At 43.6% G+C, this 9,462-nt stretch overlaps 1 pseudogene; it reads left to right on the top strand.

The window, feature by feature from the left end:
• Nucleotides 1-268: 268 nt before the first annotated feature.
• Nucleotides 269-1,288, top strand: LOC138081617 (olfactory receptor 1L4-like; annotated as a pseudogene).
• Nucleotides 1,289-9,462: the final 8,174 nt, after the last annotated feature.

The raw sequence follows: 9,462 nt of genomic DNA, 5'->3' as shown, positions 1-9,462 counted from the left end.
AATAAGAAAAAAGCAGGCAGAAGGGGAATATACAAATTTGATCAAGAAAGAACTTAAGAGATATCTTCCCACAGAGAATTGAGAAGAGCTCAGACAAATCATAAGTTCCTAAGAACACAAGGGAAAAGTTTAGTTTCTCCTGTAGGGAGTGGTTTGGACTTTTTTACCTTTCCCCTTCTTGGATTTTAATCCCCTGATCTCTGTAGTTTCTTAAAGTAGATATTCTTTAAAATCCTAGTAATGGCAGTAGGCTTCTCTTTGTTATAGGCTGGAGATTAGGGAAGGAGGCATCTTGGTCAAATTGCCCTTCACATCTCTCCCATGACTCCTCCAAACCCTGACCAGAGGTCAAAGACATGAAGAACTATAGCAGTGGCATCTCAGGCTTTATCCTCCTGGGCATCTCTTCCAACCCCCAGATGCAGAAATCCCTCTTTGCTGTCTTCTTCATCATGTACCTGATCACCCTGGTGGGGAATGGACTCATCATCCTGGCCATCCACTCTGACTCCCGGCTCCACACCCCTATGTACTTTTTCCTCAGCAACCTGTCCTTCATGGATATCTGCTTCACAACAGTCATTGTGCCCAACATGCTGGTGAACTTACTCTCAGAGACAAAATTCATCTCCTATGTGGGCTGTCTGGTCCAGATGCACTTCTTCATGGCCTTGGGGAACACTGACAGCTACCTGCTGGCCTCGATGGCCATAGACCGGCTGGTAGCCATCTGCAACCCCTTCCATTATGGTGTGGTCATGAGCCCACGGCATTGTCTCCTCCTGTTGCTGAGTTCGTGCACCATCTCTCACCTGCACTCCATGCTGCGTGTGCTACTCATGTCCCCCCCCTGTCTTTCTGTGCCTCCCATGTCATCAAGCACTTCTTTTGTGATACCCAGCCAGTGCTCAAGCTCTCCTGCTCTGACACTTCAGCCAGCCAGATGGTGGTCATGACCGAGACCCTGGCTGTCATTGCCACCCCTTTCCTGTGCATTCTCTTCTCCTACCTGAGAATCATCGTCACTGTGCTCAAAATCCCCTCTGCGTCTGGGAAGTGGAAGGCCTTCTCCACCTGTGGCTCCCACCTCACCGTGGTGGTTTTCTTCTATGGGAGTGTCACCTATGTGTATTTTAGGCCACTGTCCATGTACTCAGTGGTGAAGGACCGGGTAGCCACAGTTATATACACAATAGTGACACCCATGTTGAACCCTTTCATCTACAGCTTGAGGAACAAAGATATGAAGAGGGGTCTGAGGAAATTAAGGGGCAGAATTCAGTCATAGAAAGAATAACAAGAGGGAATGTCATAACTGGGAGATGACCTAAGAGATGATCAGGTTATTCTTCCTGTATACCATTTTTCACATGGTACTCAAAGAGGTGATGAGAGCTGGTTTTGAATCACAGTAAGAGCACTGACACGGAAGCCAGATCACTTGGTCTCTATCAACCACTTTGCACAAACGTATGTTCAATCCCAGTCCAAATACTGCTTGGAATCTAGACGTAGTAAAACATTTTCTGCCATTCATATATTGGATAAAACTATCCCCAAATAACTCTTCTATATGCTTCACACTGGCTAGTGTTCCAGAACCTGTAAAGTTTTGCTATTTTTAAATAAGAAATAACATAGATTTGATAGAAAATTAGCAAAAACTTCTTGGAGGGATGACATAAGATTGTTCTTCAGGAGTGTTTTGATTTTGAGAATTGAAGATTCAATAAAAGAGGAATTAGGCAGAATATTTCAACCATTGAAAACCAGTTTTCTTAAACCATAGAAAAAACATATTTGAATTAAAGACCTAAATATAAGGCCTGAAACAGTAAAACTTCTAGAGGAAAACATAGGCGGGCCACTCTTTGACATAAATTATAGCAATATTTTTTGAGATTTGTCTCCTAAAGCAAAAGAAACAAAAGCAAAATTTTTTAAATGAGACCTAAGTTAACTCATACTGTTCATACCGTTCATGGGGTTCTCAAGGCAAGAATACTGAAGTGGTTTGCCATTCCCTTCTCCAGTGGACCACATTCTGTCAGACCTCTCCACCATAACTCACCAGTCTTGGGTGGCCCCACAGGGTATGGCTTAGTTTCACTGAGTTAGATAAGGCTGTGGTCCTAATATGATTAGATTGACTAGTTTTCTGTGAGTATGGTTTCACTGTGTCTGCTCTCTGATGCCCTCTTGCAACACCTACTGTCTTACTTGGGTTTTTCTTACCTTGGACGTGGGGTATCTCTTCATGGCTGCTCCAGCAAAGCGCAGCCACTACACCTTACCTTGGACAAGGTATCTCCTCACCGCCTCCCCTCCTGACCTTGAACGTGGAGTAGCTCCTCTCGGCCTTCCTGCCCCCGCGCAACCACTGCTCCTTGGACATGGGGTAGCTCCTCCCGGCCGCTCCTGCACTGTCTCAGCCTGGCATTCTCAGCCGCCGCCCCTGACCTCAGATGTGGGGTAGCTCCTCTTGGCCACCGCCCCTCGGGCATGGGGTCCTCCCTGCTTCTGCCCCGACCTTGGACGTGGGGTAGCTCCTCTCAGACGCACTTGTTTGCCATCGCAGCTGCCTGCTGGATCATAGAAAAGCAAGAGAGTTCCAGAAAAACATCTATTTCTGCTTTATTGACTATGCCAAAGCCTTTGACTGTGTGGATCACAGGAAACTGTGGAAAATTCTGAAAGAGATGGGAATACCAGACCACCTGAACTGCCTCTTAAGAAACCTGTATGCAGGTGAGGAAGCAAGTTAGTAATAGAAATGGAGCAACAGACTGGCTCGAAATAGGAAAAGGAGTATGTCAAGGCTATATATTGTCACCCTGCTTATTTAACTTATATGCAGAGTACATCATGAGAAACGCTGGGCTGAAAGAAGCACAATCTGGAATCAAGATTGTTGGGAGAAATCTCAATAACCTCAGATATGCAGATGACATCATCCTTATGGCAGAAAGTGAAGAGGAATTAAAAAGCCTCTTGATGAAAGTGAAAGAGGAGAGTGAAAAAGCTGGCTTAAAGTTCAACATTCAGAAAACGAAGATCATGGCATCTGGTCCTATCACTTCATGGCAAATAGATGGGGAAACAGTGGAAACAGTGTCAGACTTTATCTTTTGAGGCTCCAAAATCACTGCAGATGGTGACTGCAGCCATGAAATTAAAAGATGCTTACTCCTTGGAAGGAAAGTTATGACCAACCTAGATAGCATATTGAAAAGCAGAGACATTACTCTGCCAACAAAGGTCCGTCTAGTCAAGGCTATGGTTTTTCCAGTGGTCATGTATGGATGTGAGAGTTGGACTGTGAAGAAAGCTGAGCACTGAAGAATTGATGCTTTTGAACTGTGGTGTTGGAGAAGACTCTTGAGAGTCCCTTGGACTGCAAGGAGATCCAACCAGTCCATTCTGAAGGAGATCAACCCTGGGATTTCTTTGGAAGGAATGATGCTAAAGCTGAAACTCCAGTACTTTGGCCACCTCATGGGAAAGTTGACTCATTGGAAAAGACTCTGATGCTGGGAGGGATTGGGGGCAGGAGGAAAAGGGGATGACAGAGGATGAGATGGCTGGATGGCATCACCGACTCGATGGATGTGAGTTTGAGTGAACTCCAGAAGATGGTGATGGACAGGGAGACCTGGCGTGCTGTGATTCATGGGGTCACAAAGAGTCGGAGACGACTGAGTGACTGAACTGCACTGAAGTAAACTCAAAAACTTTTGCACAGCCAAAGAAACCATCTACAAAATGAAAAGACAACTTACTAAATGGGTGAAAATATTTAATTAACATCCAAAATACATAAATGGCTCATACAATTCAATATTAAAAAACAAATAATACCATCAAAATGGGCATAAAACCTGAATAGACATATTTGCAAACAAGATACACAATGGCCAACATGCACATGAAAAGATATTCAACAGCTCTAATCATCAGGGAATCCCAATCAGAAACACAATGAGATATCCCTCATACTTCTCAGAATGTCAATTATCAAAAGGTTTACAAATAGCAAATGTTGACAAGGATGTAAAAAAAGGATCCCTAGTACACTGTTGCTGGGAACGTAAATTGGTGCAGCCACTGTAGAAAATAGTATGACGTCTACTCAAAAACCTAAAAATAGAACTACCATATAATCCAATAATTCTATTCCTGGAACTATATCAGAAAAATAAAAACACTAATTCAAAAAGAAACATCCATCTCAATATTCACAAGAGCACTATTTACAATAGCCATGATATGGAAGCAACCAAGGTTCCCTAAACCAATGAATGAATAAAGAAGATATGGTATATACTGGAGTGGGTTGCCATTGCCTTCTCTGAATGAAATACTACTAGGCCATATAAAAGAAGAAGTCCTGCCATTTGCCACAGTGTGGATGGACCTGTAGGGTATTATGCTTAGTGAAATAAGCCAGACAGACAAACACAACTACTTTAAGTTATCACTTTTATGTGGAATCTAAAAAATAAAACAAATGAATGAATATAACATAAGATAAACAGACTCACAGATAGAGAACAAACTAGTGGTTACCAGTGGAGTAAGGCAAGGGGTAGGGGGCAAGATAGGGGTAGAGGATTAAAAGATACAAACTACAATGTATAAAATAAATAAGCAAAAAGGATATATTGTACAGCACAGGAAACTATAGCCATTATTTTGTAGTAACTTTACTCTGAGCATAATCTATAAAAAATACTGAATCACTATGTTGTACACCTAAAACTAATATAATAAATCAGCTGCTGCTGCTGCTGCTGCTAAGTCGCTTCAGTCGTTTCCGACTCTATGCGACCCCAGAGACGGCAGCCCACCAGGCTCCCCCATCCCTGGGATTCTTCAGGCAAGAACACTGGAGTGAGTTGCCATTTCCTTCTCCAGTGCATGAAAGTGAAAAATGAAAGTGAAGTTGCTCAGTCGTGTCTGACTCCTAGCGACCCCATGGAATGCAGCCTACCAGGCTCCTCTGTCCATGGGATTTGCCAGGCAAGAGTACTGGAATGGGTTGCCATAGCCTTCTCCTAAACTTTAATAAAACAAATAGTGGAAATCATCCAAGCTGGTAAAAGCAATAAACATTGGAATTTCTTTGAGACACAGAGAAACACTCTTATTGGGGCTTTTTAAACTTGAGAATAGGGAGGCTAGGATGGGAAAATAGAGGCTGCCATCAGCAGACAGCCACTACCGTCACCCCTAAGGATGAACCCCGAGCAGACTCAGATGAGAAAGCACAGGATACTGGTCCCAGATAGCTGAGGTTCATAGCAAAGGAACGATTTCCAAGAGCCCAGATTTTGGCATCTTCCCATACATAGAAAATGGGATTCCCAGGTGGCTCAGTGGTAAAGAATTCGCCTGCCAGTGAAGGAGCCTCAAGAGACACGGGTTTGATCCCTAGGTCAGGAAGATCCCCTGGAGGAGGAAATGGTAACCCACTCCAGTATTCTTGCCTGGAGAATCCCATGGACAGAGTCCATGCAGTTACAAACAGTGGGACACGACAGAGCAACTGAGCACAGTACATAGAAAATGGTAAATCCATTAACTCAAGATGCCTGATTTTCTGTAATTAACAGTAATCTTTTGATATTCTGAAAACCCAACCTGTGTTACAGAAGCTCCTATATATCCTGACCTCTCAGTTGCAATTTTGGAGCAGTCTCTCTGAATGATCTGAGAGGCCGAGTCCTGGGCTTAAGTTTTCAGTTTTGTGTGCTGAGTAAAATATAATTCTCAACTTTCAGGTGGTGCATTTTTTTCTGTTGACATCAGGCAGCAAAATAAATTTTTGCATTTCCTGTGTACAATAAGTCATCTCTAGCTACTTACAAAAAGATACATATTGATAGGTGAAATAAATCATGATAAATATAGGCAATGGAATACTATTCAGCTATGGTGGCTCTTACGGTAAAGAAGATGACTTCAGTGCAGGAGACCAGGTTTTGATCCTTGAGTCAGGAAGATGCCCTGGAGAAGGGAATGGCTACCCACTCCATCATTCTTGTCTGGTGAATTCCATGGACAGAGGAGCCTGGCAGGCTACAGTCCATGGGGTCCCAAAAAGTCGGACACTACTCAGTAACTAATACTTCACACTTTCACTTTTTACAGGAATAAATGAGCTACCCACCCATGAAAACACACGGACGAACCTTCAGTGCAAATACTAACTGAAAGAAACCAATGTGAAAAGGCTACATTCTAGATGATTCCAACAGTGTATCCCAGAAAAGGCAAAGCTACAGAGACAGTAAAAAGGATCAGCAGGTGCCAGGGTCTGGGGAAGGAAATAAGGAACAGATGGAGCACAGGAATTTTAGGCAGTGAAATTATTCTCTATGATACTATAATGAAGGATACATGTCATTATATTTTTGTTAAAACCCATAGAAGGTACACCACCTAGAACAAAGCCCATTGTAAAACTATGGGCTTTGAGTAAGATGTGTCAATGTAAGTTAATTAATGATACCAAATATACCCCATGGTGAGGAAGGGTAATAATGGGGGGGCTATATGTAAATAGAACAGTGTTCTTGCCTGAAGAATCCCAGGGATGGGGGAGCCTGGTGGGCTGCCATCTATGGGTCACACAGAGTCAGACATGACTGAAGTGACTTAGCAGCAGCCTAGCATATGTATAAGGGCAGGGGATACAGGGGACTCTCCGTTCTTTCTGATGAATTTTTCTGTGAACTTATAACCTAACCTATAAAGTCAATTTAAAGGGGAAAATTGAAAAAAATCTATCTAAAAATTGTGTTTGCTATGCCACTTACACTTGAGGACAGTGTGGATTAGAGAAGTTAAATAACTTGCTCCAATGTGCCCATATAGTAACTGATGGAACTAGAATTTAAAAATGATAGTCTGGCTTAAGATAATGAAGCAATAAAATATTTAAGAAAGGCAAACAAAATCAAAATTAGACTTAAAAAAGATTAACTCTTGCAGAGTTCACATAACTTGTTAGAGGCAGAGCCGGTATTTGAATCTATTAAGTCTGGTTCCAGCTTCCCTGGTAGCTCAGACGGTCAAGAATCTGCCTGCAGTGTGGGAGACCTGGGTTAGATCCCTGGATTGGGAAGAGCCCCTGGAGGAAGGCATGGGAAACCACTCCAGTATTCTTGCCTGGAGAATCCCATGGACAGAGGAGCCTGAAGGGCTAACAGTCCATAGGGTTGCAAAGAGTCAGACACAACTGAGCAACTAAGCACAAGTCTGGTTCCAGAGCTTGTACCTTAATCTCTTCCCTATAACGTGACATCTGCACCTAGACACAGTCATCCATGCAGACGAAAAAATTCAGAGATGTCAGAGGCCATCACCTCTCCTTCCAGCAACATGCTGACATGCACAGGAGTACAGTCATGTACAGAGAGCACATAGAGTGTACCAGCACACACATGTACATAACACACATGCACGTGCATGAACACACCACCACCCCTATGGCTCCATGGTCCTACTTCCCTTCCAGGTGTAGAGGCTCCATCTCTACAGCCAGGCTCCCTAGTCTCCTGGGCACAGAACTCAGTGAGGGCATCAGGACTGTTCTCTCCTGGGAGAGCTGCAGCACCGATGCCCACAGAGGTCTGGCTTGAGGGGGAGGATACTCCCGCTGGGTCTCCCTCCTATCAACAGTTCTCACTGTAGGTAGAGAGAAGAATCAGTGCACTTCTGAAGTTAGATCTCACTGAAATCTGCCTCCTTCCTCAGATTCAGAGCCTGATCATAACCCGCTGGCAGGACCCCAGGCCTGATCTGGACCCTGAATCTCCCTTGTCAAGCCCACAGGTAGGCAGGCTAAGGGGTCTCTGGGAACAGAAACCATAGGTTAACATGTTCATGTGATCTTTTCCTAATCCTTTCTTCTCTTCTTCATCTCAAAAGCCAGGAATCACTTCCTCTCCTCTATTTTCCCCTCTCTCTCCTTATAATCACATACCACACATTTTTGGAGAATCTACTGTGTGTAAAGCACTGGCCCCTGCCTCAAGGGGCATGGCCCACATCCTACAACCCAGAGCCACAGAGTGATATTTTTCAGGAAAGGAGTCAGAAGAGGAAGAAGTGAACAAGAAAGTTAGGACAACGCAAGTGTTAAGAGGATACACCCTGAATCTGGCTCCACCACCACCTAGCTATGTGGCCTCTAGCAGGTCACTTCAGTTCCCTCTGCCTCACTTTCATTATCTGTAAAATGAGGTGCTGTAAAGACTAAACGGCTTAATATATGTGAAGTTCTTAGAGCAGTGTCTGGCACATGTAAGCACTGTGGAATAGTTAGCTATTATATGACCATGAGGAGAATATACATGGGGAGAGGCTGCAATGACTTGGGGGCCTCAAGGTGGAGAAGTCTGTGGGAGACATGGCCAGCTCAGCAGGGAAACACAAGATTTTTGTTTTCAAAAGAGCCACTTTAAGCATCTCTGATGGATCGGTATGTTGGGACAGAGGGAAGACAGTTACACACAAAAAGGATTTCAATAGGCATATTTGAAAAGTCCCCTCATCTTGACATCTAGAATTGAACAGCTGAGAAGGACTACAGAAAGCTTTAATCTAAGAGTGAAAACTATGCAGAAAGGAGAGGTTTCATAAAGATGAGGAAGGAAAGATCATCCTGAAAAGGGCCCTGCAGACCCCTCAGCAGGACTTCCCTGTTCAGGAGACTATACACATATGATCTTCATGCTGGCAGTGGGAAGATGCAAGATAAGGAGAAGTTGAATTCAAAAAAAAAAAAAAAGAGTGGGTTCAGGAAAGATTCTAAAATCAGGTCCTGATGCTCCAAGAGCACAGAGCTGCTGTTGGCTTAGAATCTGACAGAGCTGAGGTCCAGAGTCTCCACAACCATTTCCCCATAAAGGTGAGGAACGCACAAGCCTAAGGCTTTGGAACTGGAACAACAAGAAGGAAGGAAAATGAAAAGGTCCCAATGTGTGGGAGCAAAGGAGGGAGGAGGAGGAGCAGATCAGCAAGGATGCTGAAGGCAGTTGGCAGGAAGAGGAGGGCTGCTGACAAAGGACAGGCTGGCTTAGCTCTCCACCATAGAGATAGAGAACTCCAGGTTCAAGGCCAATAAGGATGGTTTGAGAAAGGAAGTCTGATAAAGTACTTTGAAACACACAATTTGAAATCAAGCATACCTGAGTTTGAATCTGTTTTATACAAGTTGAGTGATTCTCTGAACTTAAATTCTTTATAAAATGGGGAAATAATACTACTAACATCCTAGTTCTATTGTGAGGATTACATGAGACAAGAGCTAAGTGCAGAACCTGTCCAATAAATGCTAACTGAATTTTCCCCAGTTTAGTCACTCTTCAACTGTCCTTGCTCATTCTGGGGAGCAGTTGCATGGATGAGGTACAGCTTGGCACCCAAATATTACTCGCTAAACATTTGTATATTCTG

Source organism: Capricornis sumatraensis, chromosome 1 (genome assembly GCF_032405125.1).
Source record: "Capricornis sumatraensis isolate serow.1 chromosome 1, serow.2, whole genome shotgun sequence".
Taxonomy (NCBI): Eukaryota; Metazoa; Chordata; class Mammalia; order Artiodactyla; family Bovidae; genus Capricornis; species Capricornis sumatraensis.
Note: the sequence above shows the minus strand (reverse complement) of the source record. Positions and strands in the feature narration are given on the sequence as shown.